The 21,874-nt window shown below is 47.9% G+C and overlaps 1 long non-coding RNA gene across 1 annotated transcript in view; it reads left to right on the top strand.

Moving 5' to 3' along the window:
* The window catches only part of LOC134911136 (uncharacterized), a 37,119-nt gene that overhangs the window by 5,749 nt on the left and 9,496 nt on the right, over positions 1-21,874 (top strand). Inside the window, exon 4 of the long non-coding RNA XR_010176342.1 lies at positions 14,929-15,009. This is a non-coding gene — a long non-coding RNA (uncharacterized LOC134911136). The remainder of the gene's footprint in view (positions 1-14,928; positions 15,010-21,874) is intronic.

Raw genomic sequence — 21,874 nt, 5'->3', positions numbered from 1 at the left:
AAAAGTCCTCTTAACATGTCTCTTTGCAATGTTTCATATTCTGAAATGTAGCATGCAGTATTTTGTAAAATGAATGATAAGGGGTTCAGTAATGTGAGCACGGTTAGGGAGGTAAGGGTACATGTGTGACATTTGTTGTGTTACCTTTGCTGAGAGACCTGTGTGTCAGATTATACAGTGTGTGACCTAATAGGATCACGGCGAATGGAAACTGGGCTCCCTGCAGCGTCCTGCTCCTGGTGGAGGATGGCCATGTAGACTGTGGATTATGCGAGTGAAGGGGGCGAGACCAGCCAGAAGTGTGTGTTGTTGCTGCTTTACCAGTGTACTAAGGGTGGCCAGCCCAGTGGAGTGGGAATGGCACCTCGCCAGCCTGGCGCCATCCTGCAATGCATAGCCTCGGCCTGGGGCTCCCCCCACCTAACACTGGTCAGAAGACCAACTCCGGGATCCCAACATGAATTACAATGCCACCGCTGGAATCCCCCCTGCAGGCATCCCGATCGTATGTACTGTATGCCCGGGCGGGTTAGGTTAAGGCTGTGGGGGGGAGGAGATGTTAGGTATAGGATGCGGGTACAGTAGGATTAAGGTTAGGCTGCGGAGGGGGGGGGGGGGTTAGGGTTAGGCTGCAGGCAGGGTGGGTTAGGGTACGGTTAGGGGAGGGATGGTGCAGGGATGAGGATTAGGCACCTCTGTGGGGGGGGGGGGGTTAGGCACAAAGGAGGGAGGTTAGGGTCAGGCTGCGGGAAGGGAGGGTTAGGGGGGTGGTGGGGAGAGGGGAGGAACCCCTTACACCTGTCTGTCTTTTCTGCAGTGGGATCCCGGCATCGATATTGCGACTGCCAGGATCCCATACTGATTCTGTCCCAACGTCTGGGCAGCTGTCACACTGATACCTATATATGTATACATATCATACTGAAACATATATAGAAATACATATCTCATACATATAATAGGGACAACTATATACTACACGAAGCACACTAACACAAATATAGACACAAAATTCACAAAAACACCTATATGCAGCATATCACATCATTCTATTAGCATTACATGAGTGGGGCCCTTCAGCTCCACACTGCTTGTTCAATAACTCATAATCAGGGGCGGCAGGGATGTCAATCAATAATAATACTCACACACTGGGTGACGGGCGGCCACTCAGCTCCCCGGTAGTCATTCCGGCGCCTGGCATCCATGACTACTCCTCTCCGGGCTACACACTACAGGGACCGCACCACAGCGTCTGATGGCAGGCACAGCGGCGCCGTACAGTGCACACACAATAATCCATGGCCTGCCCACAACAATCCCCCATCATCACGGCAGGCAGACAGCTTTTCTCAGGCAGGGCCCGGCTCCAATATGGCAGCAATATATAGTGGCACCCATTAAGGGTGGCGCCTGTGTGGCCACATGTGTCAAACATGTCTGGAGCCAGCCCTGATGCACACACACAGATACACACAGACACACACATACATATACACACACACACACACACACACACACACACACTCTCACTCTCTTTCCATAGTCTGGCTGTTAGATATGAAGCAGCTTGGTGCTCCCGTGTAGCTCCGCCCCCTCCATCCATGTGGCTCCTCCCCATTTTCATCCAATCAATCACTCACTGCCACATGCTTGCCAGTCTCTATCACAGGATGGGGAGAGTAGGCCTCAAGCTGCCGGCGCCGCTGCCTGTCATACAGTGACAGGCACAGTAGCCGGTAGCAGCAGGGGGACAGGCACAGCAGCAGGGAGGCCAGGTGCAGCAGCGGGGATGCAGAGCATGCAGAGCGCCTCTCCACCCTAGCGCCTACCTGCTCTGCATCCCTTTGCTGAGTGGGTAGCGCCGGGCCTGACTGTACCCATTTGTTTAATACCTCTCTGGAGACTCCCGTCGGAGCCATCCCTTCGCGGCAGCGCAACAGAGTCTTAACACTAGGGGGAATAAACTCTATTGCACCTGCTGAAAACTCCAGAAATGTGGCACAGCGTCCATTTTTCCGCAGTTTTGCGCATGCACATTAGGAAAATCTTTGGGAAAATGGCTGCCGCGCCGTGTTCCCGGAGGTCTGTACATTGCCAATGGAGTCTGTGCTGAGACTCTATTGCCACTGCAGAGAAGGATGGCAGTGCAGCGGGACTCCGGAGAGGTAAGTATTAAAACCTTGTGCCTCACTTAGAGAGGAGGGGGCCCCTGATGCAGAATGCTGCACATGGGCCTCCTCCTCTCTTAAAACGCACCTGCCCCTGTCCCAATGCTTTCTAGAGAGATATCTCTCTGCAGCAGTTGTTAATTATGTTAATAATAATGACCTAATTCCTTTTCTGATACATAGTAGTGCCCTAATTAATGTTTTGTCCCATAGTCGTAGTTTATTTTATGAGCCATAGTAGTGCCCTAGTTCACTCTATGTCACATCGTTTGCTGCCAGTACACATTATGCAACACAGTACCCCCATTTCACAGTGGGGGAGATGTACTAAGCATTGAAAACCAGCTCCTAACTGTCATTTTTTAAACACAGCCTATAACATGGCAGTTAGGAGCTGATTGGTTGGTACTTTATCACCGTGAAATGTATCACTTTTCAAGCTTAATACATCTCTACCATTAATACAAACAATGCCCTGTTCATATTATGCAGGGTCGGCAACAGAAATCTTGGCGCCTGGTACAGTGATAGCTCTGGGGCCCCCTCGCATTATATATATACATATATATATATATATATACAGAAATAAACAAACTGCGGCACTCAGGGACTGATAGAAGAATCACTGTATTAGGCAATACAAGACATCCATCGACGTTTCAGGGAATTCAACCCCTTTCTCAAGATGTGCAGGTGTCAGATGTGACACCTGCACATCTTGAGAAAGGGGTTGAATTCCCCGAAACGTCGATGGATGTCTTGTATTGCCTAATACAGTGATTCTTCTATCAGTCCCTGAGTGCCGCAGTTTGTTTATTTCTGTGTCCATTCTCTTCTGAGGGCACCAGGGCATGTAGCCATTTGTGGGAGTGCCGGGCTTTCTACACTATATATATATATATATATATATATATATATATATATATATATATATATATATATATATTAAAGCACAATGGAATTTGCTGCGCTATATAAGAAACTGTTAATATATATATATTTATTTATTTATACACATTTAATAATATGTATATCTCTCCTTCCTCCCCCACACACACCACAGTCTGTGTCTACCTCTCTCCTTTCTCCCACACACCCCACAGTCTATCTCCCCAATGACTCCTTTAAAGTGTACAGTATATATCCCTTTTATAAATGAGGGCTGTCACTGTGTATGCTCCTCCAATATCAGTGTAGCCTATTTACTATTGACGCAGGATAAAATTTATATAGTTAAATATATTTTTTTCATTCAATGTTCTTTGCCTCATGCCTCAGTTTTTCATGTTACGTTACATGTCTCGGTGAATGGATAATATGCATTCTCATGAATGGTAGTTCAACCCACATAACAACTTCCACTATGTGTAATATATGCTTTTAAAGTATCACTTTTGCCAATATCTGTGGACAAAATGTAAAGCAAATTGCTGGAAAAATGTTTTATCATAGCAATGTTAGGAATAGAGGCTTTTTTTTTTCTTATCTGCTGACAGAGAAATTGAACTCTGCGTTGAACGGAGTTGAGCAATTTTTACTACCATAAATTATTTTAAGGCTATCATGATGTACATTTCCAGAGTCTTGAATCACTCCGAGAATTCTCCTGAGATCTGAGACGCACTCCCTACTGTTAGTCTATAAATAAAATAGGAACAGCTGACATTTGCAGTAAACGTTCTAAATATAATCTTGCCGCACATTTTCTTCCAACTGCAGTTCATGAACCGCAGGTTAATAAAATCTAAACTTGTACTACAAAGTGTCAACTAATGAATAATCTGAGAAATCAATTATTTACAGTATTGAATGGATAATGTACACTTCTTGCTGGAAATATGGAAAAGAAAAATCTGTTTATTTCTGCACACAAAAATTATAAATACCCAGAATCTTTATGTAACATCTTCTGCATATGATTTTCTCTCATTCAGCTTTTGGCACAAATATAATTAATGTAACAAGGATTGTTGGGCTTATTTTCACTTAATTTTTGTATAAACATACAGTAACAAGACCTCTATACATAAGTCAGTATGCAAAGAGCACACTGTGGGTATATTGCCTAAAAGTTGATTTGGATACATTTTTTTTTATCAATTTCGTGTTTCAGGGTCTAAATCACACATTTACTAACATATGATTTTTGACATAATCTCTCTCTCTCTCTCTCTCTCTCTCTCTCTCTCTCTCTATATATATATATATATATATATATATATATATATATATATATATATATATATGAAAGCCCTCACTCACTCAGGGGTCTATTCATGAAGTAGTGAAAAGAGTGGAGAAGTGAGCCTGTGGAGAAGTTGCCCATGGCAACCAATCAGCAATGAAGTAACATTTATAATTTCTATACTTATACAATTGTATGGAGCAGCTGATTGGTTGCCATGGGCAACTTCTCCACAGGCTCACTTCTCCACTCTTTTCACTGCTTCATGAATAGACCACTCACTCACTCACTCACTCACTCACTCACTCACTCGCTCACTCACTCATTACTAAGGGATCTATTCATGAAGCAGTAAAAAGAGTGGAGAAACAGAGCAGTGGAGAAGTTGCCCATGGCAACCAATCAGCATCTCCCTTACATGTTATAGAATTATAGAATGTACTTGATAAAGGCTTCCTTCATAGCTGATTGGTTGCCATGGGCAACTTCTCCACTGGTCCTTTTCACCACTCTTTCTGCTGCGGGGTACACTGGGTTCCACAAGGATTGGACAATGGGGTGTAGAGTAGGATCTTGATCCGAGGCACCAACAGGCTCAAAGCTTTGACTGTTCCCAGAATGCACAGTGCCGCCTCCTCTATAACCCTGCCTCCCTGCACAGGAGCTCAGTTTTGTAAGTTGGTGCTGCAGTAAGTAGGCACTGAACAGAGGGGCTGCTCCAAGCAGCCCTAAGAAAAGCTTTTTATGAGGTAAAAAGTGAAGACTTCAAGGGCAGCTGTGGTTAATGTCTTGTGACATTCACTGCTGCAGCTCCAGCTCTCCCCAGCGGCGCTGTACACTCCCGAGCCCTGGTTGCCGGGTACCTACAGCGGAGGCTCCAGTTTTCTTCACGTTAGACACACATGGCTGGGGCTCTCCAGGATCACGTGGCCGCACTTCGGGAGGTGGTAAGTGGGTCCCGCTTGCGGGACCCGGTCTTTATCGCTATCCGGCGCGGTCAGTTGACACTGTGGATACAGGCGATCCCACTAGATCACCAGGGCATGGGCGCAGGTCAGGTTTTCTCTCTAAACCAATTCTTATATTGCCCACAGTACCCGGTGGTTTTGCCAGCAGAGGGGATAAGGCTTAGACCTGAAGCCCCTCCCCCAGCCCCAGGGCGCCATTTCTAGCAAGTGTTCCCGCCCTGGAGCTGCATATCTGTCTTTTCCTCACTCTCTGTCAGTGTCTGCGGCGCCATTATCCCTCAGCTCACTGTTCCTGGGACTGCTTGGGCAAATCCTCCTATGTAAAGCTGCCTGGTTGTCAGTGCTGTGACTTTACATGACACTTAAGTATTCTACCTGCCTTTTTTAGTCAGTGTTAGTAAGAAAGAGTGCATTTAGTCAGGGGTTTCTAGTACAATTACCCTGAGATATACATCCAGTTCTTACTGTGTACTGTTATATCATTTGTTATATAGCTGTGTAAGCTAGCCCAGTGCAGTATTATTGTAATAACCTCTGTATTGTACAAACTGTGACTATCTGTGTGTGCATTTGATAGCTGAGAGGTGTCCATTTCGTGTCTTTCACTCAACCTGCTATCCCTATATTCTATAACCTGAGGGGACTTGGTGCGTCAGGTTTTATCTAATGTAGGATTTTTACAAAGATATACTGTATTACGTATTTTTCTCTGTGATTTAGTCACCATATCTCTCTTTTATCTCTGCTAGTGCTGACTACACTGCGCAGGGGTTTGGGTTTAGAGATATAGTGCTGCTGATAATTGTACTGTGTTACCTCATACTGCAAGTCAGAGGCAGAACTCTGGGAGGCAACGGAGTCATCTGCCGCCGGGCTCCTGCTCTGAAGGGGGGCACCTATCCTTAAGTTGAGTGACACCATTGAATTAAGTTAATTGATAGCTGTTGCTGTCTTTTCAGTGGCCGACTTCCTCACTGGTCCCTGCACTTTACAAATCACACCCTCTTTATTATACTGAATATACTCATTTTACAAGTGTCATACCCAGGATTAGAAACCACAACCTATTACACTGGATGCAGGCACCTTACCGATGAAGCTGTATAGGAAATATGAGAATTTTAAACTATATGAAGATACTTCTCTGACAAATACACGTAACTTCATATAGTTAGAATTCTCATGCTTCAATAGCTCCATCAGTAAAGTGTCTGCTGTCAGTGTAAGAGGTCATGGGTTCTAATCCTGGGTATGACTGCTAAGAAATGTGTGATTTAAAATAAAAGACAATTAAATGTATAAATACAGTATATAATTTTTTTTTCAGAACACTCCATACACACACACACACACACGCACGCACACGCACGCACGCACGCACGCACGCACGCACACACACACACACACACACACACACACACACACACACGCGCACATACATACATATATTTATCTTAATATAGGAAATAGGGAGGCACCAATATTTATCTTGCCTCCGGGCGACTGTGACGAATTTACGCCATTGCTGCAAGTTATATCATGTCTGCTTCTGAGGGTAACGGTTCTGGGGCTGAACACACTGCCGGTGTTGCTGAAGCCACAGACCCATATGAGGAGAATATAGCAGCTGTGGGCTCTGGTTCTGGGGGCTCCTTGCCCCCCAGTGGGACTGTGGCAACGGAGGCACATACTGACCCACTGTGGGCTGCTTTTTCCATGCTTCTGCATACGCTAGTTCATAAACTAACACCCCCTATTGGACCCACAATGCCGGTACAACCGTATGTAGTCCCTGCAGCTAACCCGCCGTGGGCGGAGGATTTATCTGCTCAGTTAAAGAAGTTGAACCAGTCCCTGACTACTAAAAAGTCTGACCATCGCTCGCCTAAGTCCAAGGGGTCCTCTAAGCGAGCACTTGTCTCCTCACAATCCACTGCTGTCAATGACACCTCGTCTGATGAAGACGGGACGTATACTGAGTGACCCCACAGGTTCTGACTCAGATACGGCTGATGGGGAGGGTAGTTCACATGTGGATGTTCCTGATCTTTTGGAGGCTATTAAGTTAATTCTACAGATTACGGATGATCCCGAGCCATCCGTCCCTCCTAAGAAACCAGATAGGTTCAAGCGTCAGAAGGTGGTTAAACAAGTTTTACCTCACTCTGACCACCTAGTGGATATACGTCAGGAACCCTGGGAAAACCCGGGTACGAAGTTTGTGCCTCACAAGAAGATGCTGGCTCGCTATCCCCTCGTGCCAGAGCTGTCTAAGAATTGGGAAACGCCTCCTCCAGTGGACTCATATGTGGCCAGGATGGTGGTTTCCTCAGCTCTGCCTGTCACCATTGTCACGTCTCTAAAAGAGCCTACGGATAAGCGTGTGGATGGTTGTCTGAAAGCGATTTACACCCTCACGGGTGCTGCGCAAAGGACAACTATTGCAGCTACATGGGCTATTGAAGCATGGGCCTTGGAGTTAGATACTGAAATCTCCTCTGACCATGCTAGACAATGCTTGTCATATATTGTCACAGCTTCTCGCTATATTAAAGAGGCGGCTTCGGATGTCAGTATCCTAGCAGCCAAGGCCTCTACTACATCAGTCCTGGCTCGCCGGATATTGTGGCTGAGATCCTGGTCTGTGCATCTGGACTCTAGAAAAACCATGCAGGTACTCCCTTTCAAGGGAGATATTCTGTTTGGGGAGGACTTAAATAAGATAGTGGCTTACTTGGCTACTGCCAAAACTGCCTGTCTACCAAATACCGCTCCTTCTGTGTCGAAGGCTAAAGGTATGTCCTTTCGCCCCTTTCACCCTTCAGGTAAAGCAAAAGGTCAGTCGTACCACAAGCAGGCCCGCACTTCCAAACCTGGTAAGCCGAAGCCCAAAAGAGCCTGGGCTGCCCATCAGCCAGTTCCAAGACGGATAAGCCTGCCGCATGACGGGGCGGGCCTCCCCCTGGGGGATCCCAGGGTGGGGGGCCGGCTTCTACGGTATACCCAGTAATGGTTGAAGACCACTTCAGATGCCTGGGTACGGGAAGTCGTCACTCGAGGTTACGCCATAGCCTTCAAAAACCGACCCCCTCATCGATTTTGCCAGACAGACGTCCCATTGGACCAGACAAAAGCAAACACTCTGCATTCGGTGGTACAGACCCTCCTGGATACAGGAGTTGTAGTACAGGTGCCTCTTGCTCAGAGGGGCCGGGGGTACTATTCTCCGCTGTTTCTAGACCCGAAACCGAATGGGTCCTCCCGGCCCATTCTCAACCTCAAGGCATTGAACAAGTTTGTGAAGGTTTCCAAGTTCTGTATGGAAACCCTTCGCTCTATAGTTCTGGCCTTGGAACCTGGGGACTACATGGTCTCCCTGGATATACAGGATGCTTACCTGCATATTCCTATAGCAGCGTCACATCAGCAATACCTGAGGTTCGCTATTGGCAACCTTCGTTACCAGTTTCGGGCGTTACCTTTTGGTTTAACAACGGCTCCGCGAGTTTTCACCAAAGTAATGGCGGTGATGACGGTGGTACTCCGCCGTCAAGGGGTCAGGATACTGCCGTACGTGGATGACTTGTTAATCCTGGAAAATTCCCCAGAACTTCTCCTGTGTCATCTGGATATGATGGTCCAGTTTCTACAAGCCCACGGGTGGCTCATCAACTGGAAGAAATCCTCCCTGGTCCCTGCTCAGAGCATGGTGCACCTGGGAGCGCTATTGGACACTCACAACCAGAGGTTGTTCTTGTCTCAGGAGAAAGTCCTGAAGCTTCAGGACAGGATTCGTTGCTTCCTTTCTCGTCCGCAAGTGTCGATACATTCGGCGACGCAGGTGCTGGGCCTCATGGTCTTAGCATTCGAAATGGTGGAGTATGCTCAATTCCATTCTCGCCCCCTCCAGGGGCTGATTCTAGTCAAGTGGGACGGCCTGCCTCACCGGATCAGGTCTCACATGATCTCATTGACTCCAGAGGTCCGTCTGTCGCTACTTTGGTGGCTCCGGGACCAACAGTTGTGCAGGGGCCGTCCCTTCTGGATATCCAACTGGTTCCAGTTGACGACAGATGCCAGTCTAAGAGGTTGGGGCACGGTGCTGGAGCAACACTCCCTTCAGGGTCGGTGGACCAAGGAGGAATCTCTCCTCTCGATCATCATTTTGGAAATGCAGGCGGTCTTCAATGAGTTGAACCTGGCCCAGCATTTAATTCAGAACCGTCCTGTTCAAATACAGTCGGACAACGCCACCACAGTGGCTTACATAAATCATCAAGGCGGCACTCAAAGCCGTTTGCCAATGATGGAAGTCTCACGGATTCTACGTTGAGCGGAACGCCATCTACCGGCCATACCGGCAATATTCATTCCGGGAGTCCTGAATTGGGAAGCTGACTTTCTCAGTCGTCAGGACATGCATGCCGGCGAGTGGAGCCTCCATCCAGAAGTGTTTCAACTCCTAGTGGAAAAGTGGGGTCTTCCAGATGTAGATCTGATGGCGTCTCGACACGATCACAAGGTTCCGGTCTTCGGAGCAAGGACAAGGGATCCTCAAGCAGCATTCATGGATGCACTGGCGGTGCCGTGGAGGTTTCAGCTGCCGTACGTGTTCCCTCCGGTGTCACTCCTGCCCAGGGTAATTCGGAAGTTCAAGCAAGAAAAAGGAAATCTGCTTCTCATAGCTCCGGCGTGGCCCAGACGGCCCTGGTTCTCAGACCTGCAAGGCCTATCGTCAGAGCGTCCACTTCTGCTTCCACAATGCCCAGACCTCCTCGTTCAGGGCTCCTGTGTCTACCAGGACCTAGCCTGGCTGTTTTTGACGGTGTGGCTCTTAAAGCTTCCGTCTTCAGGGCTAAAGGGTTTTCTGAGGCGGTCATTCAAACTATATTGCGGGCCTGGAAACCGGCTTCGGCTCGGATTTACTATAGGGTCTGGCATTCTTGCTTTGTTTGGTGCGCATCTAACGATTATGACGCTTCCAAGTTTAGTATAGCCAAGTTGTTGGCTTTTCTTCAGCAGGGCCTGGACTTAGGCCTACGTCTGGCTTCCCTCAAGGTTCATATTTCGGCCTTGTCGGTGTGGTTTCAGAGAAAAATTGCGACTTTACCTGATGTTCATACTTTCACTCAGGGTGTGTTGCGTATCCAACCTCCCTATGTCCCACCTGTGGCTCCTTGGGACTTGTCGGTGGTCTTGGAGGTGTTGCAGTAGCCTCCGTTTAAACCCCTTGGTTCAGCTGACCTTAAGTGGCTTTCCATTAAGGTGGTGTTCTTGCTGGCTATTGCCTCTGCTAGAAGAGTGTCGGATCTGGGTGCCTTGTCTTGTAGTTCCCCATATTTGATTTTTCACCGTGACCGGGCGGTTCTTAGGACTCATCCCGGATATTTACCTAAGGTGGTTTCTTCGTTCCACCTTAATCAGGAGATTGTGGTTCCGGCTTTTGTCTCTCCTGATTTGTCTCCCAAAGAGCGGTCTTTGGATGTGGTACGGGCTCTCCGTATCTACGTGAAGAGAACTGCTTCTATTCGAAAATCTGTTCTCTCTTTGTTTTGTTTGGATTTCACAAACGTGGCTGGCCTGCTCACAAGCAGACCCTGGCCAGGTGGATTAGAATGGTGATTGCACATGCTTATGTGAAGGCTGGTCTGTCCGCTCCTGCTCACATTACAGCCCATTCTACTCGGTCTGTTGGACCTTCTTGGGTGGCCCAACGTGGTGCGACCCTTGAACAATTGTGCAAGGCGGCTACATGGTCCTCCGGGAACACGTTCATAAGGTTCTATGCCTTCGATACTGCCGCTTCCCAGGATGCTTCCTTTGGACGCCGGGGTCTTGTGCCCACTACAGTGCGCCCCCACCCATAAGGAACTGCTTTGGGACATCCCCATTGTCCAATCCTTGTGGAGCCCAGTGTACCCCGCAGCAGAAAACGAGATTTATGGTAAGAACTTACCTTTGTTAAATCTCTTTCTGCGAGGTTCACTGGGCTCCACAAGGCGCCCACCCTGACGCACTTAGCTTCTTTGGGTTGGTATGGCATTAGCCGCTGACACTTCTCCTGTCGTCAGAGTGTGGTGTATGTGGCTACTAACCGTTGTCATCTCTTTTCCTGCTACTGCATTGGGCTGGTTAACTAAAAACTGAGCTCCTTTGCAGGGAGGCGGGGTTATAGAGGAGGTGGCGCTGTGCATTCTGGGAACAGTCAAAGCTTTGAGCCTGTTGGTGCCTCGGATCAAGATCCTACTCTACACCCCATTGTCCAATCCTTGTGGAGCCCAATGTACCTCGCAGAAAGAGATTTAACAAAGGTAAGTTCTTACCATAAATCTCGTTTTTCATTACTTCATGAATAGACCCTTAATTCTCTTACTTCCAGATACAGATGGAGCCGTGCTCATCTGAGGCGACCCCACCGCAGGCGTGCACTCCCGGTGTGACTAGGCGATAATCACGCCGGGAGTGCACAGAGACGCTCCCATTCTGAGCATCTCTGTCCAGGTGCGCGCGCGCGCCCGGATGGAGACGCTCTCCATTCCAGTGAATGAGGCGCATCTCCGTCGCGGGCACGTGCGGCCGGACGAAGACGCTCTCGGTGATAGGCAGTCACAGACGGAGCCATGACTAGCGTGGCTCCATCTGTATGTTAGGAAGCTGAACTTTAACATAGGTATTCTTCAGGTGGGAAATAGAAAAACGACATAATTAGAATTTTAATAAACCTCCCCTAACAGAATGAACAGGGGGTTGACATAATGACATCATTACCGATGCGTGACTTGCGTTGCGTGAACGATAAAGCCCAAACGGGCAATTGGATCAAAATTTGGATTGCACCTCCAGCGTGTAGAATTTAATAAACCACAAAAATGGTCCTGTCACTTTTTACCATATCTTCTACGGGTGCTCCTCGGGTAACGCTAAGGAACATGGATTAATATTTACGTACATTAACATGTCTCAAATCTACATCTCTATAGATTTCCCAAATTATTAACACTCATGTATATGTACAACCGTGAAAATCGGAAAGAACGGGTAGAAGTTAGTTTTAAAAAAAATTACAGAATCATTTTTTAGTACAGTAAATGTGGAATTTAGATACTGAAATACAAAATCGACCAAACATCAACCAAACATCCATTAAATATTGAACAAAAATCGACCCAGATCAACTTTGAATAACTATGGGGGTAATTCTGAGTTGATCGGAGCATGATATAGCATGTGCAGAGAGAGTTAGATTTGGGTGGGTTATTTTGTTTCAGTGCAGGGTATATTTTTACACTGCAATTTAGATTGCAGATTGAACACACCACTCCCAAATCTAACTCTCTCTGCACATGTTATATCTGCCTCCCCTGCAGTGCATATGGGCGGTAATTCCAAGTTGATCGCAGCAGGAATTTTGTTAGCAGTTGAACAAAGCCATGTGCACTGCAGGGGGGGGGGGGGGGGGGGGCAGATATAACATTTGCAGAGAGAGTTAGATTTGGGTGGGTTATTTTGTTTCTGTGCAGGGTAAATACTGGCTGCTTTATTTTTACACTGCAAATTAGATTACAGATTGAACACAACCCAACCAAATATAACTCTCTCTGCACATGTTAAATCTGCCTCCCCTGCAGTGCACATGGTTTTGCCCAACTGCTAACAAAATTCCTGCTGCGATCAACTTGGAATTACCCCCTTGGTTTTGCCCAACTGCTAACAAAGTTCCTGCTGCGATCAACTCAGAATTACCCCCTATACCCCTAAATCCCATCATTTACTAACAGATGATTTTTGACATTTTTTAAAAGGATGTCAAAAATCATCTGTTAGTAAATGTGTTTTTATACCCTGAAACACAAACTCAATCAAATCGACCCAAATCGAGTTTCAGTAAATATACCCCTGCATCTCTGAAAATAGCTATTCCATGTTTGTGCAAAGTGATTAAACATTGACGATTTAGTGTCATCAGTGGTAAAAATAAAAATGTGTAGTGAAGATATAGACTATTTTGTTGGATTTATCTACGAAAACTGTCTGCTAGATATCTCTGTGTACTATGGCCCTCATTCCGAGTTGTTCGCTCGGTAATTTTCTTCGCATCGCAGCGATTTTCCGCTAATTGCGCATGCGCAATGTTCGCGCTGCGACTGCGCCAAGTAAATTTGCTAAGAAGTTTGGTATTTTACTCACGGCATTACGAGGTTTTTTCTTCGTTCTGGTGATTGTAGTGTGATTGACAGGAAGTGGGTGTTTCTGGGCGGAAACTGGCCGTTTTATGGGAGTGTGTGAAAAAACGCTGCCGTTTCTGGGAAAAACGCGGGAGTGGCTGAAGAAACGGGGGAGTGTCTGGGCGAACGCTGGGTGTGTTTGTGACGTCAAACCAGGAACGACAAGCACTGAACTGATCACACTGGAAGAGTAAGTCTCGAGCTACTCAGAAACCGCACAGAAAAATCTTTTCGCAATATTGCTAATACTTTGTTCGCAATTCTGCTAAGCTAAGATACACTCCCAGAGGGCGGCGGCTTAGCGTGTGTACTGCTGCGAAAAGCGGCTAGCGAGCGAACAACTCGGAATGAGGGCCTATATCATTACACTAGGTGATTCATCGCGCTCTACGGGTGCTCTTCACACCATCGTAAGGGGCTACGCCCTCTTAACCCTTGCACGCCCTTGTGGCGTGCAATATTTGTATTATAGGACTGTTACCTCCAATCATAATTGTGTGACTGGTTAAATATTGCACGGAAAAAGGGCGTGCGATGGTTAGGGGTCGTAGCCCCTTGCAATGGCATGAACAGCGCACGCAGGGCCTGATGAATCACCTAGTAGGTGCTGTGGTTGGGGGAGTGGCAGGTGCTGTGGTGCCGAGGATGAGGGAGGGGCGGGTGTGGTGGGTGGAGGACGGGAGGGTGCGGGGGTGCTGCGGGTGGGGGAGGGGGGTCCAGAGCCACCGTGGGTGGTGGAGGGTGTGTGTGGGGGTGCCACGGATGGGGCCCGTAGGTACTGTGAGTGGGGGAGGAGCAGGTAATGCTTCTCCTGCTTCTCCTCTTGGAAGCAGCTAAGCTGCTGTCCTCCCTTAGGCAGTGGCTCTCCCGGAGACTCGCACAGCAGCCAAGCAGCCAGTCACTATTGTTAGCACCGGTGTCCCAACGCGCCGCATTACAGGGAAAAAGATACACTCAATAAACTACAGCTCCCAGCAGGCCTTAGCGCCAGAATGCTTTGGCGCTAAGGGCTGCTGGGGGCTCTAGTTTATTTAGTGCGTCTACAGTACTTTCCTGTAATGCAGCGCGTTGGGACACCGGCGCTAACAATAGTAACTGGCTGGCAGAACTGACTGACTCACTGAATCAATGTAAAAGGTGAGAGTGCTGTGCAGTGTCAGTGACACTGCACACCCACTGCACTGCACAGCACTGTCACCTTTTACATTGATTCGGCGTCCAGATATTAACCTCCGCAATATCACCCACTCTATCCGTTACATTAGCCATCTTGTGAAGTCAGAATGTGTCCTTTATGAATAAAGTTTAATACTGAAGTGCAAGCATTTTTGTTGTGATCTAAATCCTACATTTTGCGCAATTGTGCCCCACATACGTAGATTTACAAGCCACGATGGCAGCATCTGCTTAAGACTGAACAGACTAATGGATTTGGAACTTACAGCTTGTGGACATTGCAGGTATTAAGCACATAAGTAAGATTAGATGGGGGGCAGATGTATCAAGCCTTGGGGGTAAATTTACTAAAGCCTCTAAAAATTTAAAGTAGAGATGTTTCCCATAACAACCAATCAGATTCCAGCTATCAGTTCTCTCTTGCAGTGGTTACCAAGCTCGGTCCTTAAGGACCTTCAACAGTTCATGCTTTCCAAGTCACCTAGCAGGTACACAGGTGTATTCATTACTCACTGACATATTTTAAGAGATCCACAGCTGGAGCTCATTATTTCACTTATGATTCTGTGGAGAAACTTGGTAAAAGTGAACTGTTGTTGATCCTTGTGATCCAAGTTTGGGAACTACTGTTGGTTGCTGTGGGCAACATCTCCACTTGTCTGTTTTGAAGCTTTAGTAAATCTTCCCCTTGAAGAGAGATACATGAGGAGATGTACTTAGCCTTGAAGAGTGATAAAGTGGAGAGAACTGCCATATTACAGGCTGTGTTTGAAAATGGTGCTGATTGACTGGTACATTATATCTCTCCACTTGATCATTCTCCAAGATTTAGTACATCTGCCCCAAAGTGAAGAGTGATAAAGCACCAACCAACCAGTTTCTAGCTGCCAATTACAGGCTGTGCTAGAAAAATGACAGGAGCTGATTTGTTGGTAGTTTGTGGTATATTTACTAAGCTTTGGAGAGTGATAAAGTGGAGAGAAATACAGTACCAGCCAATCAGCTTTTAAATGCCATGTTACAGGCTGTGTTTGCAAAATGACAGTTAGGAGCTGACTGGCTGGTACTTTATCTCTCTCCAAGGCTTGATACCCTTGGGTCTCTTCTATAATTGGATACAATTTGCACCCACTGCATCCAGTTGCACTTCTGTGTGAAAGCTAATTTATTTATGTGCATATCAGTCAATGCAATAAAAAGTGACACACAAAAGTGGCACATGTAAAATGCAAATAGCCCTGGTGTCCCCTCGCTTTCATGATCACTTTAAGACATAAAGGTGAAAAAAAAAGGAGATTTATGGAAGACTTACCATGGTTTTAATCTCTTTCTGCGAGTTACATTGGTTCCACAGGGAAACATCGGGGTGTAGAGATGGATCTTGACCCAGGCACCAACAGGCTAAAGCTTTACACTGTCCCAGTATGCATTGGGGCCTCCTCTATAACCCCACCTCCGGGCACTGTGAGCTCAGTTTCATTAACAAGTCCAATACAGGAGCAGGTAAAAGAGAAGGTAGATGTTAGTCACATAGAACCACGTTCTCACGACAAGAGAAGGGACTAGCGGCTAATGTCATACAAACCCACAGAAGCGGGCGCCCTGTGGAACCAATGTACCTCACAGAAAGAGATTTAACCAAGGTAAGTCTACCATAAATCTCCTTTTCTGCAGCGGGGTATATTTGTTTCCATAGGGAAACATTGGGGATGTCCAAAAGCAGTTCCTCAAGGCAGGGGAAGCGCTGTAGCGGTTATGAGAACCCGGCGTTCAAAGGAAGCATCCTGGGAGGTGTAAATATCGAAGGCATAGAACCTAATAAACGTGTTCACTAAGGACCACATAGCCGCCTTGCACAATTGTTCAGTGGATGCGCCTCGGCAGGTCGCCCAAGAAGGTCCAACAGACCGAGTAGAATGGGCTTTGATAGCAGCAGGAGCTGGGAGTCCAGCCTGCGCATATCCTTGTACAATCACCATTCTAATCCATATGGCCAAGGTTTGCTTATTCGCAGGCCAGCCACATTTGTGAAAACTGAAAAGTGCAAACAAGGTATCTGACCTCCTGATAGAGGCAGTCCTCTCCACATAAATACAGAGAGCACTTACCACATCCAAAGACCGCTCTTTGGAGGACAAATCAGAAGAGATAAAGGCTGGAAACCACAATCTCTTGGTTAAGGTGAAAAGATGACACCACCTTAGGCCAGGGCGAGTGCTAAGAACTGCCCGGTCACAGTGAAAAATCAGAAAGGGTGGATGACAGGACAAAGCGCCTAGGTCTAACACCCTCCAAACAGAGGCAATAGCCAGTAGGATCAGGACCTTGGCCGTGAGCCATTTAAGGTCCACTGACTCAAGAGGTTCAAATGGAGACTTTTGCAGGGCATTCAGGACAACAGATAGATTCCATGGAGCGCCACAGGAGGGACATAGGGAGGCTGAATCCGTAACACACCCTGAGTGAAAGTATGAACGCCAGGAATAGACGCAATTTTTCTCTGAAACCACACTGACAAGGCAGATATATGAACCTTGAGGGAGGCCAGAGAAAGGCCTAAGTCCAGGCCTTGTTGCAGAAAAGCCAGAAGTCTGGCAGTTCTGAATTTGTATGCATCGTAATTCTTAGCAGCACACCAGGTGAAGTAAAAATTCCGGACCCTGTAATATATCCTTGCAGATACTGTTTTTTCGGGCCTTCAGCATAGTTTGGATAACTACCTCAGAGAATCCTTTGGCCCTCAGGAGTGATGTTTCAAGAGCCACGCAATCAAAGCCAATCTGCCCATGTCCGGGTAGACACAAGGGCCCTGAACGAGGAGGTAGAAGTAGAAGAGGACGCTCTATCGATAGACCCTGCAGGTCTGAGAAGCAATGCCGCCTGGGCCACGCTGGAGCGCCAAGAAGTAGTATTCCTCCTTCTTTTTTGATCTTCCGTAGTACCCTGGGCAGGAGTGACACTGGAGGGAACACATAGGGCAGCCGAAAGTTTAATGGATTTGCCAGTGCGTCCATGAACACTGCTTTAGGATCCCTTGTTCTTGATCCGAAGACCGGAACTTTGTGATTGGGTCGAGACGCCATCATGTCTACATCTGGTAGGTCCTATTTGTCCACTAGGAGTTAAAAGACTTCCTGATGAAGTCTCCACTCTCCGGCATGCACATCCTGATGACTGAGGAAATCCGCTTCCCAGTTGAGGACTCCCAGAATGAACACTTCTGATATTGCTGGCAGATCGTGTTCCTCCCAATGAAGGATTTTTTACACTTCCATCATTGCCATGCAGCTTTGAGTGCCTCCTTTATGGTTTATGTATGCCACCGTGGTGGCGTTGTCTGACCGAACTTGAACAGGCCTGTTCTTTAACAAAGGCAGGGCGAGAGACAAAGCATTGAACACTGCCCGCAATTCCATATTGTTTATTGGGAGGAGTGATTCCTCCTGTCCAGTTGGGGATCCAGAAGGGATGGCCCCTGCTTAACTGCTGGTCCTGTAGCCACCAGGTCAGCGATAGACGAACCTCTGGAGTCAAGGAGATCATGTGAGACCTTATCCGATGAGGTAGGCCGTCCCACTTGGAAAGGATTAACCTCTGCAGAGGGTTGGAATGAAATTGAGCGTACTCTACCATGTCAAAAGCCAACACCATCAGGCCTAGTACTTGCATCGCTGAGTTTATCGACACCATTGGGCGAGAGGAAGTATATTAGCCGGTCCTGAAGCTTCAGGACCTTCTCTGGAGGCAGAAACAGCCATTGACTGTGTGTCCAGCAATGCGCCCAGGTGCACCATGCTCCGAGTAGGGACCAGCGAGGACTTCTTCCAGTTGAAGAGCCATCTGTGGGCTTGTAGGAAGTTTACCGTCAGTTGCAGATGACTGAGAAGGACATCATGGGAGTTTGCCAGGATCAGCAAGTCATCCAGATTCGGCAGGATCCTTACTCCTTGGCGACGGAGATGAGCCGTCATCACAGCCATAACCTTGGTGAAGATCCGAGAGGCCGTGGCCAGTACAAACGGCAGAGCCTGGAACTGATAGTGAAGGTTGACAATAGCAAACCGCAGATATTGCTGATGCGATATGGCAATAGGTATATGCAGGTAAGCATCTTGTATATCCAGGGATACCATATAATCTCCGGGTCCCATGGCCAGTACAAATGAGCTCAGAGTTTCCATACAGAACTTGGATACTCTCACAAACTTGTTCAGTAATTTGAGGTTGAGTATAGGCCGGAAAGACCCATTGGGTTTTGGTACTAGAAACAGGGTCGAGTAGTATCCTCTGGCCCTCTGGGATAGAGGTACCGGCACCACCACTCCTGTGTCCAGGAGGGAACTCACAACCATTTGTAGAGCTTGCGCCCTTAACGGATCCGGAGGCATAACTGTTGTGCAGAACTGGCGAGGGAGACGCCTCTTGAAAGAGACTGCATACCCGTGAGAGACAACTTCTCGCACCCATGCATCTGAAGTAGTCTTTAACCAGACCTGGCTGAATCGCATTAGTTGGCCTCCCACCCTAGGATGCCTCAGGGGGAGGCCTGTCCCGTCATGCAGCAGGCTTGTCATGTTTAGAAGCAGGCTGACGGGCTGCCCAGGATTGTTTAGCCTTGGGTTTAGTGATTTTGGAAGCACGAGATTGTCCCGTGTATGCCTGACCTTTTGCTTTCCCTTGAGGCCGAAAGGAGCGAAAAGTGGTACCTTTTGCCTTCTGTGCAGAAGGAGTAGTGTTTGGGAGAAAGGCAGTCTTAGCAGCCACCAAGTCAGCCACAATTTTATTGAGTGTGGCAGTCCAGTCTGGATGCCACCCTGGGTGTTTGCAGGACAAGGCTCAGCATTTCGGGTGCCCGGGCTAATGTGACCTGGGTTTAGGACTGGACCAAGAGGAAGCTCCAGGGAGGTGTTGGAACACAGCAGGTTGTCTCTTTAATGTTGTGTCAAAGATTATCTGGCAGTTGGAAATTATAGTATTGTATTGCTGTTGATACACAGAAATACCCTGCAATTTCATACATGAGATCCCATCCATGCAGGTCCGGTCCAGGTATTGGAGCAAGCGCTCCCAGCAATAAGGCACACCTGTGCCACACTTTTATAAAGCTCATTAGGGCAAGGTCTCAGGGCTCCTGATGCCAACAAGTGGTTAGGCGATAGAGGGCGGGCCAGTGGGTTAGAGACAGGGAGCCTGAGATTGTGTACATGCTGTTTGTGAACTGGTGCCTAATTAAGGTACCCATTGAACTTGCTGTGAAACGTCTGTTTACTATGCTGTGGAAGTAACGGACTGCTTTTCTTTCATACAACTGTGTCAGCGTCTTGTCTGGTGGAAAGTCGCTTGTTACAAATTGGCACCCGAACAGGGACCCTCTGCTGAATGCACCAAGTGCAGCGGGAACCCAGCGGCTCCACAGACTCTGAAAACTTCCTCTGGTCAGGTTAGTAACCAGCTAGGGTGTGTGAGTTAATTAGTTAAAAAAAAAAACTTTTTTTTTTCCTTGGTGTTTTTTGTTGTTGTTGTTGAACTGTGGTTTGGTGGTGTATGTTAAGGGACACAAGATTCATATATCATGCATCCGTCCCTTCTACCATGGAGGAGTTGTTAAGGGCCCTAATTAATGTGGCTGCGGGCCAACAATCCCAGATGCAGCTTTTCCAAACACAAGAACAGGCTCAGCAGGAGACCCTGCACCTGATTCATGATGAAGTAGGTCTCCTGCGACAGCATCACCAGGAGCCTACTGTAGGCCGTTGCAAAAGATGTGTCCCTCAGATGATGTGGAAGCCTACCAGGGGACCTTTGAGCGTGCGACTGAACGCCTGGGATGGCCAGAGGATAGATGGGCGAATAAGCGGGCCCCATATTTGATGAGGGATCCCCAGAAAATGTTCCGTGGCCTCCCGGCGGACCAGGCATCCACCTATTCGCAGCTTAAAGCTGCCATACTGGGTCGCATCTGCCTGCAAAACCCAGCGCTTCAAGGACTGGCTTTGGACCAGAGAATTCTCGAATCCAGCTGGCTTAACTGCTAAAAATGGCAAGGTCTTGGCTTCAGCCGAAAAAGAATACGACTGCCCAAATGGTGGAGATCATAGCCATAGACCACTGTGTGCTGGTCTTAGAGGCATGCAGAGGTGGGTTCTCCAGGTTGACCCTCGAAATATGGAGGACCTAGCCACCGCAATGGAGAGATATGCTGGGCTGGGGAAAATGGCTAAGCCCTTAGACTGAGAGACTGGACCAGTCCCAAGACCCCGGACACGTCAAACTCCGGAAGCAGGGGCCTGGACCAATCCAGTCATCTGCTATGAGTGCGAGGAACAGGGCCACATCTGAAAGGACTGTACCAAACAACCTGAGCCTATGGAGTGTGGAGCTGGGAAATCAGGGCAACCAGCCTACAGATGTGTCTGAAGCTAGGGGTCGTCTGTGCCCTCCTGATTCCAGGTGACCCTCCAGATCGCAGCACGGCCAATCCAGATGCTTGTCGATACCAGGAGTGAATTGTCAATTATCTCCGCGGGGTCGGTCCCTGAAGGTATTGACCAGGTCTTACCTGCGGTTGAGGGGCTCTGCATCCATGGTGCCACTCGCAAGTACCCCAGAGTGCAGTTTCCAGTACAACATCGGGGGCGGACAATCTAGCTTGTGGCAGCCGTCGCCCCACGCTCGCCCTATCCTTTGATCCTGGGGCGAGATTTCCCTGGCCTATCGGAACTGTTGGCTTTTCAACTCAAGTAGCTGCCTTCCTCTCCCAGCTTCGTGGCTCGAAGGACGAGTAAGTCCTCGGGAACCGAGTGTGTGGAGTCGATACATCTAGGCCAGAAGAGCCGACCGATCCGGAGGAGGCGAGTGACAAAAGGACATTAAGAACTGTCATGTCGCTTCAGGATTTCGGACGAGCCCAGCAGGAAGACCCGAACCTTGCGAATGCTTTCCAGAACATTTGTACTTATAATGGGAAAATTTATTCACCCTTCCCCAGGGGGAGGCAGCCCCTATTTCATAGTAGAGAAAGATTTACTATATCGGGTTGTCGAGGAACGGAGCAAGAAATTTGAGCAGCTTATAGTACCACGGGTCCATCAGCCTCTGGTCCTAGAAGCTGCCCATTCACAGTTGTGGGGAGGACATTTGGGGGAGGAG

Source organism: Pseudophryne corroboree, chromosome 4 (genome assembly GCF_028390025.1).
Source record: "Pseudophryne corroboree isolate aPseCor3 chromosome 4, aPseCor3.hap2, whole genome shotgun sequence".
Taxonomy (NCBI): Eukaryota; Metazoa; Chordata; class Amphibia; order Anura; family Myobatrachidae; genus Pseudophryne; species Pseudophryne corroboree.
Note: the sequence above shows the minus strand (reverse complement) of the source record. Positions and strands in the feature narration are given on the sequence as shown.